Source organism: Peromyscus maniculatus, chromosome 12, assembly GCF_049852395.1.
Source record: "Peromyscus maniculatus bairdii isolate BWxNUB_F1_BW_parent chromosome 12, HU_Pman_BW_mat_3.1, whole genome shotgun sequence".
NCBI lineage: Eukaryota > Metazoa > Chordata > Mammalia > Rodentia > Cricetidae > Peromyscus > Peromyscus maniculatus.
The window spans coordinates 88,022,193-88,047,399 of record NC_134863.1 but is presented as its reverse complement, the minus strand read 5'-3'; the positions used below and the strand labels follow the sequence as shown (position 1 = coordinate 88,047,399).

The following is a 25,207-nucleotide window of genomic DNA, read 5'->3' as shown; positions in this document are numbered from 1 at the left end:
CAGCATGTGAAGATGCTGGTAAGCCACGAGCCACGTGACAAGGTATGGATTTATGGAAATGGATTAATTTAAGCTATAAGAACAGTTAGTAAGAAGCCTGCCACAGGCATACAATTTGTAAGCAATAAAAGTCTCTGTATTTACTTGGTTGGTTCTGAGTGGCTGTAGGACTAGCGGGTGACAAAGATTTGCCCTGACTGTGGGCAAGGCAGGAAAACTCGAGCTACACTAAAGCCTTTGAGCCACAAGGAAAAATTTGAAGTTTTGAGATTTCCCAAGATTCAATTCTTGGTGAGGGCTGTTTTCCTGATATAAATGTAAAAGCTACCTTTGATGAGCATACATTATCCCTATGTCATACAGCAGCTTTAAATGCTTGGGGAAAACAATCCCAGAACCAGGGAAAACAACTGAGCTATATACAGTGGTTTTCCAAGGGTCCAAAAATGTTCACTGATTTTTTTTACAAAGGCTGACCATGGCTGTAAATGAGTCAATATCAGATCCACAATTAAGACAAGTATTAACTCAATCTTTGGCTTTTGATAATGCTAATACAGAATGCAAAAGCATACTTACACCTTTAAAGGTTAAGTCAGCACTTTTGGAAGAATGGATTGAACATATAAACAGTGTTAAGTCTCTTAACTATGGTAATGAGGCTTGGATAGGAAAGGTGATTTCCAGAGGTGGAAGGAGGCATTGAGGTAACAAATGTTTTAACTGTGGTACACCAGGTTATATAAGAAGAAATTGTATACAGGATGCTCCTAGAAGCAATGATTCTTCTAGAAATAACCCAAACAGGAGACCCCAACCTTCTAGATTATGCAGAAGATAGGATAAACACTGACATTGGACCAAGAATGCAGATCAACAAGAGACATATGAGGCAACCCTTTACCAGTGGGAAACACCTCAGGGTGCCTCGCACAGGCACCCAAATCAAACATGGTTCAAACATTTCTAATCACTTTAAGACAATTAAATAACCTGGTGCCTAATATAAAGAATGATACTGCACTGGATGATAGAACAACTTTGATAGATGGGTCAAAAATCCCCACCCAAAAAAACAATATTGCTGTGGGATGTTCTGTATGGCAAATGTGTTACTCTGATTGGTTAGTAAATAAAACACTGATTGGCCTGTAGTCAGGCAGGAGGAAGTATAGGCAGGACAAGGAGGAAAAGAATTCTTGGAAGTGGAAGGCTGAGCAGAGACACTGCCAGCCGCCACCATGACAAGCCGCATGTAAGATGCCAGTAAGCCACGAGCCACGTTGCAAGGTATAGATTTATAGAAATGGGTTAATTTAAGATATAAGAACAGTTAGCAAGAAGCCTGCCATGGCCATACAGTTTGTAAGCAATATAAGTCTCTGTGTTTACTTGGTTGGGTCTGAGCGGCTGTGGGACTGGCGGGTGAGAGAGATTTGTCCTGACGGTGGGCCAGGCAGGAAAACTCTAGCTACACACTATAAAATGAATATTTTGGCAGACTTCCATAAATGGGCAAAGACCAAAGCTTAGAGCAGGAATTAACAACATTGTCCTAGAAGGACTGGTGACATAGTTGTGGATGTGACTATAATTACACCAAAATCATGGCATCTGAATTGGCCTCTTCAAGAGGTAACATGTCCAACTTCTAGTGATTAGAACCATGTCTCAGGTAAAACAAAGTTCTAGGTGGGTTGAATGGATAGGACCAGAAGGACAAAGAGTAAGGCTGAAGCCATATGTGGGCAAATGTAGCAGTGAATCTTTGGGGCTGAGATCTTTTACAGCAATGAAATACCCAGATTAGCATTCCTCCAATCTCAGAAGTGGAATGCAGACGAATTCGTGTTTCTGAGAATAGTATTATAAGATACTATATATATATATATATATATATATATATATATATATATATATATATATATATATAAAAACAGCCACCTACCATTCAGGCTGTATATAAACAGAGCACAACTGCTGTTGAACTCTCAGAAGTACCAATGGCCCTACCTTTAAAATGGCTAACTGATAAACTTGTTTGGGTTGGACAATGGCCTATGACACAGGAGAAACTACAAGCTTTAGAACAGTTGGTTCAGGAGCAGTTAAATGTTCAACACATTGAAGAATTTACCAGCCCTTGGAATTCTCCTATATTTGTTATTAAAAAGAAAGTTGGTAAATGGAGAATGCTGACAGGTCTGAGAGCCATAAAGGAATTTAGCCTATGGGCTTCCAACAGAATGGGATGCCCTTGGCCTCTCTGTTACCTAAAGAATGGCCTATTATAGTTATTGACTTAAAAGACTGTTTCTTTACCATACCCCTACAAAAAAAAGATAAGAGAAAAATTTGCCTTCACAGTATCTACCTACAATAACTTCAAGCTAGTCAAAAGCTATCAATGGAAGGTCCTCCTGTAGGGAATGTCATATAGCCCTACCCTGTGCCAATTTTGTGTAAATTACAATGTTTTGTCTAAAAACTGTTGGAAATAATGTGTGCAAACTGTTCCAGATTAAGATACATCAGGTTTCACCAGCCAAGACCCCTTGAAAGGTCTCTGATGACACCACGGCCCAAATTATCTAACATCCAAAACAGTTTCAAGGCAACTGGTTCACACAATACAGCCTCACGGACTACCCCATAAACCTAAAATTTTCTTTGCATCCCCGTAAGATACAGCGCCCCTCTCCAGCAGGAAGTAGTAAGAGATGCTATGCCCAAATTCCCAAATATACCAAGCTGGCTTTAGAGGTGGAATTGGCTCACTCCCCCTCTAAACCCAGACATATTGCTTTAAAAAAATGGTTAAGAGATTCTTGTGTCCCAAATCAGAAGAGCCCTCTGGTGTGAGACAGAAAAAAAAACATTATTTTTATTTAAAACAGGTTGATTATAAATGGGATCTCTTTCTAAAAAAGAAAAAGGGATATGATATAGATATATAGGATATAGAGATAAGATAAAAGGGTAGATTAATAAACCTACTTTTAAAGAACAACTTGTTTAAAATGTTTTACATTGGTATAGATTTTAGTTTATGTTTAAAATGTTTTACATTGGTATAAATTTTAGTTTATTGATACAAACATGAAGTTAATTTTGTTATACTATATATATATATATATATATATATATATATATTTCTATTCTTGTTTGAGGTATTATATTTATCTAACTCACTTAAAATTGTAATAGATAATTAAGAAATAGATTAATAATTAGTCATCTATGATAATCATATTTATAGCCATGTTAGTTAAGTCTTCTAGATATACATAGATATATTTCAGATAGTAGGTAGTCTTTAAACACTTCAAAGACCTACAGAATATGGCATTTAAAATGTTTTAAAAATTTAGACTTTCTGGTCAGTGAGACATGTCTGCTCCTGACAGCACTGGATTTACTTTGGAGAGGATGATGGGCATCAAAGACACTCCATATGGAGTTTATCTTCACCTTGGAAAAGATAGCCATTCGGGCAAGAAACTGTTTTTGCCTGGTCTGCTTGATCGACTGGACATGCAAGACCCATGGAAGGATTCTCACTGAACTTTGCTTGACAAGATGGTCCTTATGGTTCCTGCTTCACAGAGAAAACTGCCAGACATTCTACAGGACACTGAAAAAAAAAATGATGGAGAGACTAGCCCTGTGAGCTAATGACAGATGCCCCAACTTTACAAAGGAACATTAGGTGACTGTCCAGGCTGTCAGTTATCTCTGTCTATTGAAGTAATCTCAGTAATTTTCTATTTAACTATGACATGGACATTTAGCATGTCTTTCTTATTTGATGTTGTTCTTGTTGGTTATGTTATCACCCTTTGTTTTTCCTGAACAATACTTGATAATCATTCTTATTGTATATAGTTTTCATTAAGTTTAGAACCTTCTTATTTAGACAAAAAGGGGAAATGTAGTGGTATTTGCTCTGCCCATGACCTTGGGCTATAAGGCCTGAAGGAGTTGGTGCTTCTTACCATTGTATGTGACCTCTTAAAAGGAAAAGAAGAGTCACAAGTCCCTTCCCCCTGTGAGGTGGATTCACTCCTGGTCAGAGCAGAGGATGACTTCAGCTGTCTACTCTGTTCTGTATTCATGAGTGTATTACCTCAATTTATATCTTAATAAATCCCTATTACCCATTAAATAGACTCATGTGAGTTGATCTTAATAATCTCTGGCTAATGCTCAAAGAAGAGCCACCCTAGAATAGATTGTGCATTCCACATACACTGCCATCTTTGTATCTTTTAGGTTCAGGCTCCAGGCTATACTTTGAACAATTTAAATAGGGACAGAAGTCTGTAGTGGTTGGAACTTCCAGACCAAAGCTGGAATGGCTACCCACTACAGAAGTCTGCAAGTCTAGCCACTCAGGCAGATGTGAGACATGCATAGCAAAGATATACCCAGAATAATTTAAGTACACCAGTGACATGAAACAGTAGGACCTTCTTCAGTGACAGAATCCTGAGGTGGAGGAGCCCAGGGGATGAAAAAGATAGGAAAAGTATAAAGTAGAAAATATAAAAGCTGGGTTGGGGAGGTCTTGCACAAGCTATGTCTCATGCCAAGAAAGCATTTTAAAATGATTAGCATATTATATACTACTTCCAGGGGGCAAATGGAAAGAAATGGAGAACTTCTCTTAAGTCAGCAGAAAGTGTCATACAATGGGACAAATTCAGCAGGCTGATCTAACACTGTTGCATAAGTGGATCACAGGGTTTCTCAAAAACATTACTGACTAAGCCCACCGTGGCATTGGGACTGATAACCATAGGCCCATGTGGTAGGAAGAATTAGGTTCTCAGGATCTAAAACAACCCCTGCACAAAGGCCCTGGGCCCAAATCATTACCATCTCACAAACATATTCCTGGTTTTAGAGAAAGAGCTGTTTTTTATTATCAAAATATCAAGCCCTTGGGGATAACTCCCAAGGCCTAGATGCCAGGCCATCTCTGGCTCTGCCAAGCACATTCCTTCTCCTTGTGTGAGAGCCTAAAGGAAAAGTTGTTGGTCAGGCCAGCCCTCAACACAACAATGTTTTCCTTTTCAAATAGTTGTCACCTGGTGTCATATTGCCCATCTATCGGTACTTAGCTTTTCTCAAGAAGAAAATTGAACCTTTATGGCACACCAGGCCTGAATGTTGCTTGTGACCCTGTAATGCCCCTTGAGCAGTTTGTTAAGAGGCCTGTTCTTCGATATGGGGATGGGCCTAGTGGCTGGTTGTAAAACAGGGGTGGCTTCTTTGAAATAGTTTGGAGCCAAATGTCTGGACAATCCTGGTGAACAAATGTGTATTCTAGCATCCTAATCTCTAATAGGCCTGGTTAGCATATATTTACCTTTTGGGTATTTAGAGGCAGTCCTCCCTCAGCTAAATTCTGCTTTGTGAGAGTACTGCCTAAGCATTTGGAAATCCTTTGTATCACCAATTCTATTCTTCTATTTCACAAGAAGTAGAGTGCTACCCAACATAAGAGATGCCATTTACAACTTTCAAGAAATTAAACACAAATAGATCTTTCACCTAAATGTTAAATGTGAAGTGCAGAACTTCTAGAAGATGCTAGAGAAACTAGGTCTCTCTGAATTTGGTGACCTGCTTCCATGGATGTACCAAAAGCATGTTTACCTGGACTACAAAGATGTTTTGACACACAGTTCCCTGCTAACAATGCTGTGTGCAGAGGCAGCTTGTGGAATTAAGTTATTCAGAGGCAGGCACCTGGGTCTAGGGAGTTTCAAAGACCACACAGGACCTCACAGGACACAAAATCTGGCTGCAAGCTCCCACCCAACCTCAGAGGGGAGCACCACACCATCTCAAGGCTAACCATCTGCTCTTCCCATATGGGAACAACAGCCCCTTGTTCACCATGTCATGCATCCCAGATTGCCCATGCTCCCCACTCAGCTCCCTGCAGAAGCACTCAAAACACTGAGCAGAACAGCACAGAAAAACACTGAAGCCCACTCTGCTCCAAAGTCAAGCCTGTGTCCTAGCCCCAGTAAGAGCCCTGCACACTTCTGACTGGCAGATCAGACTGGAGGCCCTGATTGGCTAGTGAGGCCTGGTTGACAAGAGAAACTCCCTTAGGGTTACACTGTGCTTAAAGACACAGCACAATGGTTCTTGGTCATGCCTTCCACTTCAGACCCAGACTTTTCCAAATCTACAGAGATAAGCATTTCAATTGCCTTGGCTCCAATAGCTAACTCTGCTATCTTCCTGCACTCCATAGGCATTTCCCATTCTTCCTCCTGGACACAACGTGGCTAGCTTGCACAGCCATTACACAATGTGGAGAAGAATGATTCCCCTCTCCCCTAAATGAAAAGTTACCCACAATATTAACAATTAAAAGAGATTTTATGACAAAAAAAGGAAATGCTTGTTCTGTGGCTTCACACTGAGGTAATTTTTATCTGAAGGTACTTTTTATCTGGTTGTCCCAGGATGTCACAGGCCATGAAATAAATACAACAGATAGCAATTAATAAGTCAGGTATCGACCAACCAGATGAATAACTCCCTGGTGGAGGAATCTTGTTAATCAAGACTTACAGGACTACAGACTCTGAAAACCAGTTGCTTCTGTTTGTAACTTTTCTCATGTGCCAGTACATTCTTCCCTAAAAACAGCTATAGGTTGTAGCTAGAGTTTTCCTACCTTGCCCACAGTCAGGGCAAATCTTTGTCACCCACCAGTCCCACAGCCACTCAGACCCAAACAAGTAAACACAGAGACTTATATTGTTTACAAACTGTATGGCTATGGCAGGCTTCTTGCTAACTGCTCTTACAGCTTAAATTAATCTATTTCCATAAATCTATACCTTGCCACGTGGCTCGTGGCTTACCGGCATCTTCACATGCTGCTTGTCATGGTGGTGGCTGGCAGTGTCTCCTTCCGCCTTCATGTTCTTTCTTTTCTCCTCTCTGTTAGTCCCGCCTATACTTCCTGCCTAGCCACTGGCCAATGAGTGTTTTATTTATTGACCAAACAGAGCAATTTGACATACAGACCACCCCACAGCACTTCCCCGTTTCTTTAAAAAAAAAAAAGAGGAAGGTTTTAACTTTTACACATCTCCAAAGCCAGCTTGATATATTTGGGAATTTGGGCGTAGCGTCTCTTACTCCTTCCTGCTGGGGGGTGGGGGGGAGTGCTGTATCTTATGTGGACACAAAGAAAATTTTAGGATTATAGAGTAGTCCATGAGGGTGTATCATCTGAGCCAGTTGCCTTGAAACAGTTCTGGATGTTAGATCATCTGGGCTTTGGTGTCATTGGAGACCTTTCAGGGGTTCTTGGCTGGTCAAACCTGACGTATCTTAATCTGGAACAAATCCATAACTTCTGGCTTTCTGTGGAAACAAAAGCAGAGCCTCTTTTCTAAAGTAACATATCCTTACATTCAAATTTTGAAGTCAAGGAACCTTTAAAATATACATTTTGGCATAACTCAACAGCTTTTGCAATCAAATGTTTTTCTTCAGTTACAAATATCAAAGAGAACATAATCCAGATTCTCTGTGTGGTAGCCATCTTTATGTGGCTTATTTTATATATTACCTTGAGCCCATTGCTTTAAACTGCAGCATTCTAAGACTGAACAGGCGCTGGTGCTGTGGCTGCTTGCGCTGCCCACTTCAGCTTCCCAACATGGCGGTGGTACGATTTCCGCAAGCTCTGGGAGCCATCAACTTTCAGAAATAGTGGGTCTAGCCGGGCGGTGGTGGCTCACGCCTTTAATCCCAGCACTCGGGAGGCAGAGGCAGGCGGATCTCTGTGAGTTCGAGGCCAGCCTGGTCTCCAAAGAGAGTTCCAGGAAAGGCGCAAAGCTACACAGAGAAACCCTGTCTCGAAAAACCAAAAAAAAAAAAAAAAAAAAAAAAAAAGAAATAGTGGGTCTATGCTTCTATCAAAGCAGCGTGTAGCCCAGAAACCTCTTTTTTGTTTTGTACCAGCAAAGGCTAAATCCACGACGCAGCTTAATGTACCACTTGCAGAAGCCTCATTCCCGCCAAACTGTAGGTCGAGAACACACGCCAGGAACCCGCCATAGTACCTCAAACACGAAGGCTGCCACTAACTTGAGAGAAACAACTAGGAACTGTTTTTAGCTCTGTTTTAGAATCTTTTTATTCAGGTTTTAGGTGGAAACTCTTGCCCCATGTTGGATGCCATTTGTAGCTAGAGTTTTCCTGCCTTGCCCACAGTCAGGACAAATCTTTGTCACCCTCTAGTCCCACAGCCCCTCAGACCCAACCAAGTAAACACAGAGACTTATATTGCTTACAAACTGTATGGCCGTGGCAGGCTTCTTGCTAACTGTTCTTATATCTTAAATTAACCCATTTCCATAAATCTATACCTTGCCACATGGCTCGTGGCTTACCGGCATCTTCACATGGTCGCTTGTCATGGCAGTGACACCTTTCACCTTCTTATTCTTTCTTTGCTCCTCTCTGTTAGTCCCGCCTATACTTCCTGCCTAGCCACTGGCCAATGAGTGTTTTATTTATTGACCAATCAGAGTAATTTGACATACAGACCATCTCACAGCCATAGGTATTTTCCCCATTGCTTGTGTGTTAATCTTGTGTATATATTCCATCAATTTGACACACACATATATATATCTGTGGATGGTCAGGAAGATGATCTCTTCTTAAGGTGTATAATTATGATGAATAGAATACTAGGATATTTTTCATAACTCAGACTGATATCGGAAAATAGCAATATTCTCAGTTACAAAGACAGCTTTTTACACCACTAGACAACAAAACAAACAAAGCAGACTAGTCACCCCTGCAAATGAAATGCACAAGTTTTTCACTTGTAAAAGCTTGGCAGATAAGATTAAAGATATAAAATTCCTGTACAAATCCTCTCCGCAATTGACTTTCTGCACATACTCCTAACCTCACTTTTATGATATAAGGCTCAAGATTCAGCCAACTAACTGTTTATTGCTTAGGTCCTGAATTTCAATGTCACTCTCCATAATGTCTCACAGGCTACATGCCTCTCATCTGTATGGCCAAGCATTGCCATGGTTACTTACTTCTAGCTGATCAGTGTGACATCCTGAGAGAAACTGTGTTATTTCTCATGGTTCTGTTTCTTATTGTTTATTCAAGAAATGCTATGTGATCCTGAAAGTGTAATTCATCTCTGTCCAGAGTTTGTGCTGTAAGGAGGGATGCAGAAGAGAGATTTGTAGAGAGAAGAGAGAACTGTGTAGATGAGATGTATAGCTGTGAGGAGAATGTAGCTGTGTTGAGACAGAGATTTTCAGAGAGGATTTTTCAAGATGAAGTAAAAAAGGAAGTTACCATCAGAACATATGTATTTTTCCTGGTTACCCCTCAGATAGAAAAGTCTAGCCTTGCTGCATTCATGGATATTTTTGCATACCTAAGTGCTGCTAGGAGGCTGGCCCTCCAGGCAGTGATACCAGGGACTTCAGACAAACAGGAGAGAAAAGCAGGAACCAGATCACAAACAAGATACGTCTTTCTGCCATCACAAGGCTGGATGATGGCTCCATTGCTTTAGGAGTTTTCTTCTAAAATTCATTTCAATCTCTTGACAATTTAACAATAAAAAGTGTAGTCTTCACAATAAGTTGAATATTTAGAGAGAAATGGAGCAAAGAAGAATGCCTTTATGAGCACTATTGTTAGATAGCATATCTCACTCAGCAGACAGCTGAAAAAAAAAAACACAGCAGTATTATTCAAGGTTCTCTGCTGGAACAAAATTGATAGGATAAATCTCTGTATGTATTTAGAAAGTGGATTTGTTAGAATGTCTCACCGGCTGTGGTCCTGCTAGTCCAACACTGGCTGTCTACCAATGGAAAGTTGAAGAATTCAGTCCATGAGGCTAAATGTCTTAGCTGATCTTCAGTATACATCACAATTCCTAAGAACCAGGCTCTAAAAAGGGTAAAGAAATGACCTTTCTAGCCACAGCCAGGGCAATCAGCTGAAGAGAAACAGCTTCCTTCTTCAATATATTCTATATACTTAGACTGCCACCAGAAAGTCTGACCTAAATTAAGGGTGGATCTTATTACCCCCATAAGATCCAGACTAATAAAGGGTTTTCCCATTTCAAACTCTTTAATTAAGTAAAATCCCTCACAGGTATACCCAATTCTTTGTGTATTAGTTAATTCCCAAGGTAGTCAGTTTGACTACCAAGAATAACCATCAGAACAGCCAAGACAGAAGAAATGAGAAAAATGTCTTGCCTGCAGGAGGCAAGGAGAGCATGGGAGTTATTTCTAAAACAATACTTTTTCTTAAAAAAGAAGCATGTTGATTTTACTTAGGGAATCTGGACATGTTCATGTAGAGTTCTCTCTCTTCCTAAGCATGTTCAATTAACAAATCCACTTCTAAACATGACTATAATGTAAAAGTAGAGACATTTAGGGACATTCACACCCCAAAGTCATACAGAAACATATATAAATTATAAAAATTATGGAAAGAAATGTCTCTGGCATGTTCATCTTGTAACACAAGGTCTTTGCTGAAAAATCAAGGAAATGGTACTGTGAAATTAGATTGCTGTGGAGCCTATAATACCTGTCAATCATGATGTTTCATCTAATATAATAGATAGATGTATCAATGCCACAATTCTCACAATAACAGAGGACAGAGAACACAAATACAGAAAGGAAAAGTCACCTATCAGCACTGTGGTCACTGCTCTTAGTTGGATGGCTCTGCTGAGCTATTTTGAGCTCAGAATAAGATTGCTTTTGCCATTGTGCAGACTGGCTCAGTAGAAGGCCACAGCTATTTCCATGCAGGACAAAAAGGAGTTCATTTTAACTATCCCTGGCTGCTGTCTGTCTCAGGCCTGTGATATCACTGCAGGAAATAAAATTCAATTCTTTTTTCTTTTTTTAAAAACTGTTTTGAATTTTAGTTATGTGGGTGTTTTACCTGCATGTGTCTGTGCACAGTACCTATAGAGGCCAGTAGAAGGCAGGAGATGCCTGGGACTGGAGTTACAGCAAATGGCTAGCTACCATGATTCTGGGAAAAAAACCTGGGTCCTCTGTAAAAATACCCAGTGCTATTAATTGCTGAGCCATCTCTCTAGTCCCTCCTTTTATTTAAAATTTATTTCTATACATTTCATTTAAATGATACTATAACACTTTCCCCTTTTTTCTCTTCACTCCATCCCTTCTCAAATAATTCACTTCCAACTTCTTTCTTGTAAAGTATGTATGAATAAGTATGCTGAAAGATATGAATACAACCTGCTAAGTCTGGGTTTTTTTTGTTGGTTTTATGTATATGGGTTGCAGGGCTAATGATAAAATAGAGAGCAGTAAGAAGATTATATATTAGTAACACAGAAGAAGATTCAAACTTGTATGTCAAAGATCACTATTATAAGTGTTTCAGCTGGGAGGTGTTGGCACATGTCTTTAATCCCAGTACTTGGAAGGCAGAGGCAGGTGAATCTCTGTGAGTTTGAGGCCAGCCTAGTCTACAAAATGAGTTCCAGGACAGGCTCAAAAAAAAAAAAAAAAAAAAAAAAAGCTACACAGAGAAACCCTTTCTCAAAAACAAAACAAAACAAAAAGTGTGTTTCAGTAGAAGGCTGTGCAGATGTCCATGAATTAATATCCAGATTCTTTTTATTTTGAGCAGCTAACAGAACAGTGGAGTAGTCTCATTTCTAATAAACAGATAAAATAACTTGACTCAAAGTAACTTTGGGGAAAATATATTCATTTAAGTCATCATTTTATGGTATATCCCTATCAATCAAGACATTCCCATCTATGGTCCCCAAAGTCTCATGTAAATCATAACATCAAACACTTTCAAATTCTTAAAGTCCATAGTATTTAAAAATTCCAACATTTGCCAGTCAGTGGTGGCACACGCCTTTAATCCCAGCACTTGGGAGGCAGAACCAGGTGGATCTCTGTGAGTTTGAGGCCAGCCTGATCTACAGAGCAAGATCCAGGATAGGCACTAAAACTACACAGAGAAACTCTATCTTGAAAAACCAAAAAAAAGGAAAGAAAAGAAAAATTTCAACATTTAAAAAGTCTACAGTCTCCTTAATGTATATTCTGTGAAAAAAAAAAAATGAGTAACAGCCCACTGTTTTCAAAAAGGGAAGAACAGGAGCATAGCAAATAATCAATCACATTTAAGAAAACTAAAACAGTAAGCTATGCTCGTGTTCTTCCCCTTTGGAACAGCTTTCTGTACCACATTGTGCAAATTCTGAGATTCTTAATGATATTTTGGGCTCTCGTGGACTGGGAAAGCTCCATGTTTCAGGCTTTCTCATCTCTAGCATATACAGCTTTCCTACCATGTCAATTCTACTCCACATCTGGAGCTATCTATTCTTTGTTATCCTATGGGTCTAGAATCTACACCTTCATGTGCCCACTGTAATCAGTATCTTCTCAGGTCCTCTCTGCAGGTGTTTCAAGTCTGTTACAAGGTCAACAGCTCTCCCTGAGCCCTTCAATTTTGGATTGGCAGTCAAGTCACTGAAGTAAAAGAATCTCAACAAACTCCCAGTCTGGGCCAGATAGCAAGCAAGGGTAGTTTCCACTCCTTCAACCTACTGTATGTTGATTCTACTATTAACCTGATCACACTGTATCCACAGTCAGGAGCTAGAGAGTGATAAATGCTTGTCCTTATTACATAATCCAGGAACAAGATCATGGAATGGAATGGTGCTACTGCTTCTGGGGTGGGGGGGGAAGAGTCTTCTCTTCTCAATGAACTCAATATACAATCTAATTTGTCATAAGTACACCCCAGAGAATAACATGATCTAGATAAGCCCTCACAGGTATGTCTGGAGGAGTATCCCTTGGCTAATTCTAGATCTCATCAAGTTGAAAATCAATATTAACCATCACACAAAATTAATAAAATTTGCTATGTAGAGAGAGAAAAACCTTTTTTTAAAAAGTGGTATCTCAGATACCAATGACCCATGTTTGAGGCCAAAGCATACAAAACCTTTTGAGTATGAACTTACTCCTTTGCCAGATGCAAGCAGCAATTTTCTGATGATTGCCAGGACAGAATAATGAATCTCATGTAAGGCACAGTACAGAACTCTTCTGACCCATGCTTTTACCTTTTTAAATCAGAATCCTACACAAGCCTCCTCAGGAACTGACCTATGATCCAGTTACCAAAGAGAAGGAGAGACAGAGAGACAAAGAGGAGAGTGAGATAGAGAGAGACAAAGAGGAGAGTGAGAGACACACACACAGAGAGACTCCCTAAGAACCTATTAAAATAAAACATACAAAGTCACCAAAACTGCAACATGGCTTTGTATCAATTCTTAAGTGCAGCTCTGCCTCACAGGACCATACTTTTCCAAAGTCCTTTCTTTCTACTATTATCTGTGCTAAATCCATGATAAACATCTTCTTACCCAGGTGTGGTCACATGAAGTGAAGGAAAGTGGATCTCTTCAAGTTCCAGGCCTAGCCTATATATTACATAGTGAGTTCCAGGCCAGACAGGGTTAGAAAGTGAGACTGTGTCTCAAAACAGACTCACTTCAAAAATCTCTACTTAAAAAAACTTTAGGGCTGTGATATGGTGATATTTTAATTGTACTGAAATGTGATTTTAATTGTATGTTAATAAATAAAGTTGCCCGGGGGTCAGAGCTATTAGAGCCATAGCAAAAGCTGGGCGTTGGTGGTGCAAGCCTTTAATCCCAGCACTTGGTAGGCAGAGCTAGGTAGATATCTGTGTGTTCAAGAATATAGCCAGCATTGGAGACACACGCCTTTAGTCTCAATACCATAGAAGACCTGGAGGGCTGTACAAAAGACAGTGACAAGGCAGTTATGTGATTGGTTTTACAACCAATGAGAAGGCAGAACAGAAAGTCTATATAAAGACAAACAGACAGGAAGTAGGTCCCTTTCGGAGAGGTCTCTTGGCTTAAGAGGCTAGCTGCAGCAGGTGGGTAAGGCTCTTAGCTCTGATCTCTTGGCTTTCTTCTTTGCATTGGTTCTGTGTTTCTTATTTAATAAGACGGTTGGTTACATCTACACCGTGAAAATGGTTTAACAGGTAAAATACTCACCTTGCAACTATCCCTTTACTTCTGCATTATAAAGACAGTTGCCTATAACACAATGCTTTTAAAGCAAGATAAAAGGCAGACAAGAGAAATCCTGCAAGTCTATTTACATGTGACAGCAAACTAGAGACCATGTCTCAAATATCCTGAAGAGAAAGGATCAACACCTTATATTTCAACACATACATACAAACAGACATAATTAAATTAATAATAAAATTATAATTAGATGATGTGGCATACACCTTTTATTCCAATATGTGGGCAGCAGAGGCTGGCAGAGTTCTGGGAGTTTGGGGCCAACCTCATCTACATTCTGAGTTCAAAGATAGCCAGAGATACATAGAGAAACCCTGTCTCAAAATAAAATTCCAACTCTGATTTGTATTGACTCATCCTGAAATCCCTTTCCAAAATGCACTGAAGTGTCCCAGCTTAATCTCAGCAGAGGTCCCGAGGTTCAGGGACAATATCATTTCTTGTGTCAGTCACTGGTCCCTGTCAAATTATTCCCAGAAGACTATAACCCATAGCTCCAGAGAAGCTAGCTAACAAGGAGGACCCAAAGAGGGATGCATGGATCACTGATAAGGGAAAATAGATGAGATCTCTATGAGTAAACTAGGGGTTGAGGGAGGGCAATGGAGAGTAGAGGATGGGGCATGAGAACATAAAGGAATGGGATGGTCAAGCTGGAATAGGGATGGAGTGGACAAACAATGAAAGAGATACCATGATAGAGGGAGACTTCATGGGGATAGGGTTAGCTAGGGAAGTTCCCAGGAACCCACAAGCATGACCCCAGCTTAGACTACTAGCAATAGTAGAGAGGGTGCCTGAACTAGCTTACCCCAGTAATCAGATGGGTGAATACCTAACTGTCATCATAGAGCCTTTCTCCAGTAACTGGTGGAAACAGATGCAGAAATCCACAGCCAAGCACCAGGTCGAGCTCCAGGAGTCCAGTTGAAGAGAGAGAAGAGGGATTCTGTGAGCAAGGGGCATCAAGATCATGATGGGGAAACCTACAGAGACAACCAAACCAAACTAGTGTAAACTCATGAAATTTAGATCAACACCTGTGGAGCCTTCACAGGACTGGACTAGCCCCTCTGCATAAGCAAGACAGTTGATCTACTTAAGGGGCCCCCTGGTAGTAGGATCAGGATACATCCCTGATACATGAGCTAGCTTTTCGGAGCCCGCTACTTATGGTAGGACACCTTGCACAGCCTTGAGGCAGGAGGAGGGGCTTGGACTTGCCTTGAATGTACCAGGCTCTGCTGACCTGGATGGGAGGCCTTACCTTCTTGTAGGAAGGAGTGGGGTGTGGGTTAGGGGAAAGGCTGGAGAGGTGGGAGGAGGGAATGAGGTATCTATGATTGGTAGATAAAATAAATTTTTAAAAAATTAATATAAAAAAAGAAAGAAATGAACATAGCCAAGTATAGTAGCAGAGCCAGGCAGATCTCCTTGAATTCAAACCAGTTTGATCTACATAGTGAATATGATAGTAAGATATTCCTCAATAACACACACAAATACACACACTGACAAATATAGTTGAATATAATTCTGCTTTGTTGTTTGAGACAAGATCTCATTAGAAAGCTCCAGCTAGCCTAAAACTCACACTGTATAATTTAATGAATAATATATTGAATATTTTAAAACAAATTAAACATTTCATTTTATATCACTGGCTCATTATTCAAAGCATGACAGTTTTCTATACAAGAGGGAGCTTCCAAACAACCATCTTCATATTTACTTATATTTCAAGAGAACTGAAAGTGGGAGAAATTTTATACTGTTAACATTCCTAGGTTGTTTTCCTCCATCCAATTATTCTATGAAATCAATAAATTTTTTTTGAACTTTTTCTAATTTAGAAACATTTTAACTAGTTTATTTGTAAAATGAGTTATTTGCACATTTTGTTTAATACTAAGACTCCAATTGTGGAAGCTGAAACAATGACTATTAAAGTAAATATTAGAGCTGCCAGTTACCCAGTGAATTTTAAGAATGTTTTTCTAAAATAGTTAGAAAATTTCCAAGTATTGTATTGAAATTTTTCAAATACCACTCTATTTTTAATTTTACTGGGATCAAAAAATAAAAGGTGGTTGTTGATCTCAGGAGATCTTTTTTTTTTTTTATTCTTTTTTTTTTTTATGGAACACTTCACGAATTTGCGTGTCATCCTTGTGCAGGGGCCATGCCAATCTTCTCTGTATCGTTCCAATTTTAGTATATGTGCTGCTGAAGCGAGCACAAGAGATCTTTTTTGTTTGAATCTAATCTTTATCAATTTTGATGGTATCTACAGTCCCTTCCTTACTGCTTCCTGTCTCCCATCTGTCCACAGTCCTCCAAATTTCTATGGTATTTAGCTCTGCTCTCTGACTCCAAACAAGCTTTATTATCAAAATATCACACAACACCCTGCATTTCTCATATATCTCACTCTTTTGCTACTTTCATTCCCGTATGCAGCTCTCCATGGCAGATGTCTTAGCTTGGACATTTCAACATCCTGTGGTCTCAAATGCAACCCAGCTTCACTCACCACTTCATGCAATGAACTCTCACAATCTCTTCACTGGGGCTCTGACTCTGCCAAACATAGATGGGTACAATAGTGATAAACTGACCACAGAAGAATCCATGATGCAAACCTTTACATTTTACATCTTTCTTGTTTCCAGAATCAATACAACATAGGTGGTCCTGCCAAGATTTAATGGACCCTACCTAGCCTGGACCAAATTTACTCCAGGTTCTGTATGATGTTGCTCCTAGGACAAGGAATTATTTTGTATATACCTTCCATAAATTAAGGGCTTAGCTGGATGGAGTCTTACACTTGGGGCACCTTCCTAGGCTTCAAATGCAAAGTAAGGGCCTTCCCTTTAATGGTGTTAAAATCCTTTAAAATCCATACATCTTTTTTTACAACTGGACTGCCATCTCAAACTACCTAGTGCTGTTTTTCTCAACAAAACACAGAGTTTTCATTTCTTTCTACTTGTATTTCTTTTTCACTGAAGACCTGAATGAGTCAACAGTAATAACCATCCAACAGAAGCAATATTTTGTCTAAGATATCAGCCCATTTGCCTTACTCACTTTTTCAGGACATGGAGATAATAAGAAAGATTTGGGGCCAAAATATCACCGAAATTAACTGTAGCTAAATTTTTCATGAAGGCTTCTAAGTACCTGAGCTTACTTACCAGGTCAAGATCACCTGATAGGACCACAAGGAATGAAGCCAGGCTTGGGCTGGAGGGGCCGCAGCAAGACAAGGCTGTGACTATTCTATTGAGAGCAATCAGACTTTTTATATCTTTATCAGAAACTGAACAAAATGACAATTTCCAGGATCAATACAGTTGTAGTTGCCAAGATACAGTGAAGTTTGCAAGCTATACAGGGTACACAAGATTAATGTCTAAGACCAATTGTCTTGTTAAGTTTCCATGTTTCCTTGACTACTAAAGGATCATACAGAGAAACACAAATCAGCCTGAATGCTTCACGGCCTGAGGGAGTGCCTCAGTCTGTCAGGAACTAGAAGGCACATTGTGACCCACAAGCCATGGACTTTAACCTGAAAAACTTATGACTCATGTCTCTCAGGGTATAGGTCAGGACAACTCCATGGTTCCCTGCAGAGTCTATTGCCCATTAAAATTCTATGACCTTGATCTCCACTGTCTGCCATTACTTTAAATATACCCATCTTCCAGGACCTGCAAGAACAGCCAATTAAGCTCTGTGTCTAGGTTTCTATGGCTTTTGCCATCTTAAGTCCTAATATCTTCAACATTTTTCCAAAATTCAACATTCCCAGGTCTTTCGCAGCAACAAAATTGCTTTTGAGGTACCATTTTTTTCTGTTCTAACTTCCTTCTCTGTTGCTGGGTTAAAATTATCTAACCAAAAGCAACTCAGGTAATAAACAGGTTTATTTGGTTGATACTCCTAGGTCACAATTCCTCCTTGTGAGCTTAGGATAGAAACTCAAGTTAATAACTGAAGGCAAAACATGTAGAACCATTGTTTCCTGGCTTTCTCTCTTGCTTTGTCACTGTCTTATGCTAAGCTAGCTCTCTTATCCAACCCAGACCCATTTGCCCAGAGATACTGCCAACTCAGTGGAAGAGCCTTCCCACATCAATCAAAATCAACACAATCTCTCTCAGAGTAACCAGATATTCTGATCTAGGCACAATCTCAATTGATGTTCCCTCAGATGACTCTATGTCACATTGACAACTCAGGCTAATTAAAAGAGACAATAATATATGAGAAGGTTTTAAAGATCCAAAGCCAATGTATTAATCATATCAATCACTTAAGCAGTAAAAACACAAACATGAAGATAGCAGCAATTGGAAAACACAGATATGCTAGAAAATGGGAAGAGGGAAGCCTCTATTATCAAGAAAAAAACTAAAACTATCTCTTCACATAAACTTCCCAAACCAACAAAAATTCAAGGAACTCATAAGAAATTTTCTGAATACAGAATTGGTGAAGGTCCATCATTTTCCAGGAAATGAACAATATAATTAGATTACAATTAATAAAATCAACAACATAGATGGCACCACTGACAAACAAAACACAAAGACAGACCTACAAATATATATTATGGTCCCTTAAACAAGAACTACAAAGTTCTAATCAAAATCAAACTCCAAGAAATCACTGACCAGCACTCATCCTGTATACTGGTTGTCTCCTTTACCAGTAACAGAAAATGGGTTGGGTGAAGAGGGCTGTTCCAACAAAATTGGAGGGATTCACTTGAAGCCCTCTGATGTTTTAACTTTGTAGAAAATAGTTTTGACTATTAAAAGTATCTCATTCTCTTATGATAAAGAAACAGATGTCTTTTAGGATCACTTAGACACCATTTTGTTTCTTATGATTGATGATTATAAGCCTATATCAAAGTGAGGAAATGAAAGCCTTTTAAAACAAAATGCAAGATAACAGATTTTTAAAGAATCAGTATACGCCTAAATCAACTTGTTTTACTCTAACTGCTTTATAAGTCACAATCACTTTTAAAAACAAGTTTACTGCTAGTTTTTTGCATATGTTTGTGCAAGAGAGAATGTCTTCCATATGTGTACAGGTGACATACAAATGAGGGTGTCAGATCACCTGAATCTGGAATAGTAGAGAGTTATGAGCCTCCCAACTTCAATGTAGGTATCTGAACTCAGGTCATCCCCAAAAAGAATATGTGCTGAGCCACCCATAATACCTTTTATCCAATAAAACAAAAGTCTTTCACAGATTAACAACAAGAACAACAAAACCTCAATAAATAAAGTGAAGAAATGATCCTTCAGAACATGATGGATCAAAATTAAGATGTTGTGTATGGTAAATTTACACCATAAAATGAATACAATCCAATGACAAGGCCCAACAATTTATAATAGGGAAGTTGATTACAAAGCTACATTCACAGTGGAAATACTCAGAATGTTCAACGGGATTATGAAAAAATAACACACAGATTGACACAATATGACTTCTATACTTACCACAAAGATACAACAATCAAGAATGTGTACAATACAATACAATACAATGTGAAAGAATAAAGGGGATGGAGAAAAAAGCCATGAACAAAGGCAGGAAAATATAGACAACTTTTAATCAAAAGACCAGAGGAAATTTAGCCAGGAAAATTGTGATCTTAACCAATGCTACCCAATTACCTATGATTCAATGTGTATAGAAATTAAACAAACACAGACTTCACAACTTTCATAAAATCTACTCAAAGTGACCTTAAACTGTTGTTTTTGACCCTCCAGCTACTGATATTTCATCCAAAGACAGAAGCTCGTGATCTAGGGCTCTCTACAAATGCAGATAATCTCTTGCTATGGCTCTGCAGCCCCTTATGTGTCCATGTGGTTTCAGGTAAACCCAGCCCCACTGATCCTCAATCCCAAAATAACATAGAAGAATAATTTAAAATCTGCTTTCTGACACATGGGTTACAGCACAAGATGTGGATTCTGCCCTATCTACCTGCCCAACACTATGCACAACAGAGTAATTTGCAGACCAGAAACTCCTTTTGTCCCCTGGAACTAAACTTCACTGAATCACATCATTGCAGCTGGTGGTAGCAGAAATTTAAAAGCATTCTAATGATGTATTGCTGAAAGGTGATCCACATCATCTTTCTACCAGTTCTAAACTATTTGTAATAGTTATAAGAAAAACCTGAATGTGGAATGCAATATTCAGAACTTCTAGAAATTAGACCTTTAGTTTTCCAATCTGTCTTCCTACTGCACACCAAAAACAGTGCTTGTATGTGCACACTGGACAGTGGTACTATAAGCATCATATCCTCCCATGCCAGGGCTGCAGAGTCTCCCCTACCCCAGGAAATCCATACACAGGGAGGTGCCGAGGACAAGGGCCACTGCCCAGGTTACCACATGGACCAACAAAACCACAGTCTAGCTCATGGTCCATCCAAATCCCAGCAGAAATGACAGCTCAGAAGACCTGCTCTGAGCACCCTACACCCACCATGGCATGGTTTATGGTCTTCCATACAACTCTCTAAAGCAGAAGCAGAGGAGAATCCTGAAAAGAACCCACAAGACACCTGCCACTTCTACTTCTGATTGCTACGGTTCCCCAGAATCCCTCATTGACTAGTGCCACCCAGCTGGGCCTTAGAACATTAGCAGCTCCTCTATTGGGTGATCAGAGATCAAATGACTCAGATAGCACAGTCCTTCCAGCTCTGCCCTTCCATCCCAGCAGACAGGGCCATAGTCTAGAAAGTTTGTATTTTAGTAGACATTCTTCTACTCTCACAAAACACTTCCTCTTCCATCCAAATACAGGGTCCTTTGTGTGCACTTTCCATTATACATTCAATGTCCATTGCAGCCAACACATTGCCTCATAGCTGGGAAATCCTGTAGACAAACACAGGTCATATGCACACAGTAACTGTTGTTAAAGAAAAATAGGTCATAAATTAGAAAACAATGAGGGGTCATAGTAGGGCTTGGAGGCAGGAAAGAGAATGTGAATATGATATAGTTATAATCTCAAGATTATTTTGAAAAGTTGAAACAGACTTTTGTGGCCTTGTGCTCCAGAAACTAGAGATTTGTATTAGAGCACATCAAAGATTTCTCATACCTTTTCTCTAAGGATTAACATCTTAAACCAGAAAAACAACAATCCTCTTAGGCAGGGCCACGGCATGTTACCCAGATCTTCATTTTGGTTTAATTACTGTAACTATAGCAATTTGGTTTCATGATAAGGTCAGTGTCCTTTACCCAGATTCTTTTTTTTTTTTTTTGGTTTTTCGAGACAGGGTTTCTCTGTGTAGCTTTGCGCCTTTCCTGGAGCTCACTTGGTAGCCCAGGCTGGCCTCGAACTCACAGAGATCCGCCTGGCTCTGCCTCCCGAGTGCTGGGATTAAAGGCGTGTGCCACCACCGCCCGGCTTACCCAGATTCTTGATTGTCTTGATCTGTGAACCGTGAGAAATGGCCAATCACTGCTAATCTCAACCACAGTCCTGCTTCTCCTTTTCTGCACTGTGATTCTACCAGCTTCAAAGTTGGTCAATGAACTCATTTCTTGCACAGGACACTCTTCATTTATAAGTCCCCAATAAAAGCCAAAAAAATTGGAGGTCACTCATTAACTGGTCTATTTTTCCTTCTTACTGACTAGTCACAGCCCAGTCTGGAGGGAATTTCAGGACTGTCTTCCCAGCACTGGGCAGCAGAGGCAGGATTAGTTTCTCAAGGCAATTTTCAATTACATACCATGAGGCAAGCCTAAGCTATAGAAGACTTTGCTCTACACAGAAATCAATAATCACCATCACTTGAGAGAAAAGGAATGAAACTATTAATGACATAGAAACATTAGGAAACAGAAACAAATAGAAATAAGAGCAGTAATGCACTTAAAAGAAAATATTTAAAAATGGGTGATTTTTTAAATAATAAAAATAATATATTTTTAAATTAAAAAAAAACTTAGCTATATTTACTTTGAAAAAGAATAGGCTCCCTTCCCTAGTAGAGGGAATGTCATTAATAAGACAGAGATTGATGCTGCCCTTATGCATATGTTAGCTGCTGAGATCTGTAACCTGATACACAAAGTTACAGTCAATGGCTTTTTTTCTCAAACCTCTGAGCTGACATAACTGTGTCAAGCAGGATTGAACATATCTCCATAAGAGAATTGCCTAATTGAAAATTCAATATTCTTTGGTGCAAGACAACTTTCCCAAATTGTACATCACCCAGTCTGGTCTGTCTTCATTCACAAGACACGAATTAAAACATGCTGGGAAATTACAAAATCACTCTCTCTACCACAGTCAGGACCTTCTTCATAATGGTGACTCCAGCAGCTGACTGCCTACCTTGTTTCCCCTGAGGTGTACACAAGAAACTATTCCTCCTATTTTGATCTAAAGGCGGAAGCAATGCTCCACATGGAAATCCTTTTCCTGTGACCACATTGGATGGTCAACTACATGACTCAAATGGATAATTTTAAAACTCTGAGATGGGACAGTCATTTAATTTAAGAATTTTGAAGGTATAATACAGAGGATTGCCCTGAGAGCAACAGACTGGAATCAAGACAAGCTGGGTCAAAATAAGAGAGCTTGTCTTAGAATCATTTTTTCTAACAGTATGGAAATGCAGCTCTTATAAAATTAACATGCCTTCCCAGGGAGAAATCACTCCACAAACTTAAGAGATTAATAAAGAAAAACCTCTGTAAGGATGGTATGCATCCATCTCTGGCTAATACTCAAAGAGGAGCCAGCCTAGACAGATTTAGCATTCCACATATATCATCATCCTTAAGTGTCTCTTAGGTTCATGCTCCAGGTTACACTTTGAACAATTTAAATAAAGACAGGCAACTTGCCAGTCTAGACACTTAGGCAGATGGGAGAGTTACACAGCAAAGATATTCCCAGAATAATTTCTTAAATACACCAGTGAACTGAAACAGCAGATATTTCTTCATTGACAGGGTCCTGAGGTGAAGGTCACAGGAGATGAGGAAGATAGAAAAAGTAGAAGGTAGAAAAGATCAAAGCTGGGGTGGAGAGGTCTTGCACAAGCTGTGTCACAAGCCAAGTAAGCTTAAGAAAAATAGCATCTTGTATACTAGTTCCAGGGGGGAAATGGAAGGAAATGGGAGACTTTGATGAAGTCAGCAGAAACTATATACAATGGGAAAAATTCAGAAGGAGGTTAATCAAACAATGTTACACAAGGGAAACATAGAATATCTCAAAACATTACTAAGCCCACAGTGGCCTTGGAACTGATAACCATAGCCCCATGTGGTAGGAAGAGTTGGGTTCTCAGGATCTGAAGAAATCCCTCCACAAAGGTCCTGGCCCCAAACCATTTCCAGCTCTCCCAAGCATATTCCTGGCTTTAAGAAGGAGCTCTGTTTTATTGTCAATACATCAGGCCCTTAGGAATAACTCCCAAGGCCTAGGTCCCAGGCCATCTCTGGCTCTGCCAAGCACATTCCTTCTCCTTGTGTGAGAGCCTAAAGGAAAAGTTGTTGGTCAGGCCAGCCCTCAACAAAACAGTGTTTTCCTTTTCAAATAGCTGTCACCTGGTGTCATATTGCCCATCTATCGGTACTTAGCTTTTCTCAAGAAGAAAATTGAACCTTTATGGCACACCAGGCCTGAATGTTGCTTGTGACCCTGTAATGCCCCTTGAGCAGTTTGTTAAGAGGCCTGTTCTTCGATATGGGGATGGGCCTAGTGGCTGGTTGTAAAACAGGGGTGGCTTCTTTGAAATAGTTTGGAGCCAAATGTCTGGACAATCCTGGTGAACAAATGTGTATTCTAGCATCCTAATCTCTAATAGGCCTGGTTAGCATATATTTACCTTTTGGGTATTTAGAGGCAGTCCTCCCTCAGCTAAATTCTGCTTTGTGAGACTTATATAAATTCTTTATATCACCAATTCTACTCTTCTACATCACTGTGTAGTAGTGGAGGGCTACATAACATATGAGATGCCTTTTATAACCTCCACAAAATTAACTATAAATGGATCTTACACGTAAAGGTTAAATGCAAAGTGCTGAATGTCTAGAAGATATTGGAGAAACTAGGCCTCTCCAAGTTTGGCAACCTGCTTTCCATGGATGCACCAAAAACATGTAGAGATTTACTAGAAAGATGTTTCTACACACGGCTCCTTGTTCCCAATGCTCTGAGCCCACAGAGCAAAGTTATTCAGAGGTCTGCCCCTGGGTCCAGGGAGTTGCAAGGTCTGCACCGGACCTCACTAGACAGGGAATCTGGTGCAGGTTCCCACCCAGATCCGGGGAGTACCCACCACACTGGCTCCCGCACCTCCCTATCTGGGGACGGCAGCCCCTAACTCACCATGTCGTGGTTTCACAGCTCACCCAAGCTCTCCACTCAGCTCCCAGCAGCAGCAATTACAGCACAGCACACAAAACTGCAGGCGCCAGCTCCTCTTCAAAGCCACGCCTGAAGCCTGGTGCCGGAAGAACTGCACCACTTCTGACTGGCAGGTCGACTAGAGGGCCTGATTGGCTACTGAGGTCTGAGTGACAAGAGCACCTCCCATAGGGTTACAGTATGCTTAAAGACACAGCACAATGGTTTCTGGTCATGCCTTCCACCCAGACACATTTTCCAGATCTACAGAGATATGCATTTCAATAGCACTTGCCCCTGGCTCCAATAACAGACCCTGCTATCTTCCTGCACTCCATGGGCACTCCTCTTCTTTCTCTTGGACACAATGCAGCTAGCTAGCTTGCACACCCCACTATACTATGCAGGTGGAGTGATTCCCTGTCCCATGGGTGGAAGGGTGCCCAGAACATTAACAATTAAAGAGAGATTTAAGGACACAAAAGGAGATATTTGATCTGTGGCTTCATGCAGAGATCAGATGAACTGAAGGTACTTTTTACCTGGTTGTCACAGGGA

The 25,207-nt window shown here is 40.0% G+C and overlaps 1 non-coding gene and 1 pseudogene across 2 annotated transcripts in view; both read right to left on the bottom strand.

Moving 5' to 3' along the window:
• The window catches only part of LOC143266753 (uncharacterized), a 38,199-nt pseudogene extending 13,455 nt beyond the window's left edge, over window positions 1-24,744 (bottom strand). Inside the window, exon 1 of the transcript XR_013043900.1 lies at window positions 24,632-24,744. The product of XR_013043900.1 is annotated as an uncharacterized LOC143266753 (transcript). The remainder of the gene's footprint in view (window positions 1-24,631) is intronic.
• Window positions 16,333-16,439, bottom strand: LOC121821848 (U6 spliceosomal RNA). The gene has a single exon (XR_006062725.1). It is a non-coding gene; the product is annotated as a U6 spliceosomal RNA (small nuclear RNA).
• Window positions 24,745-25,207: the final 463 nt, after the last annotated feature.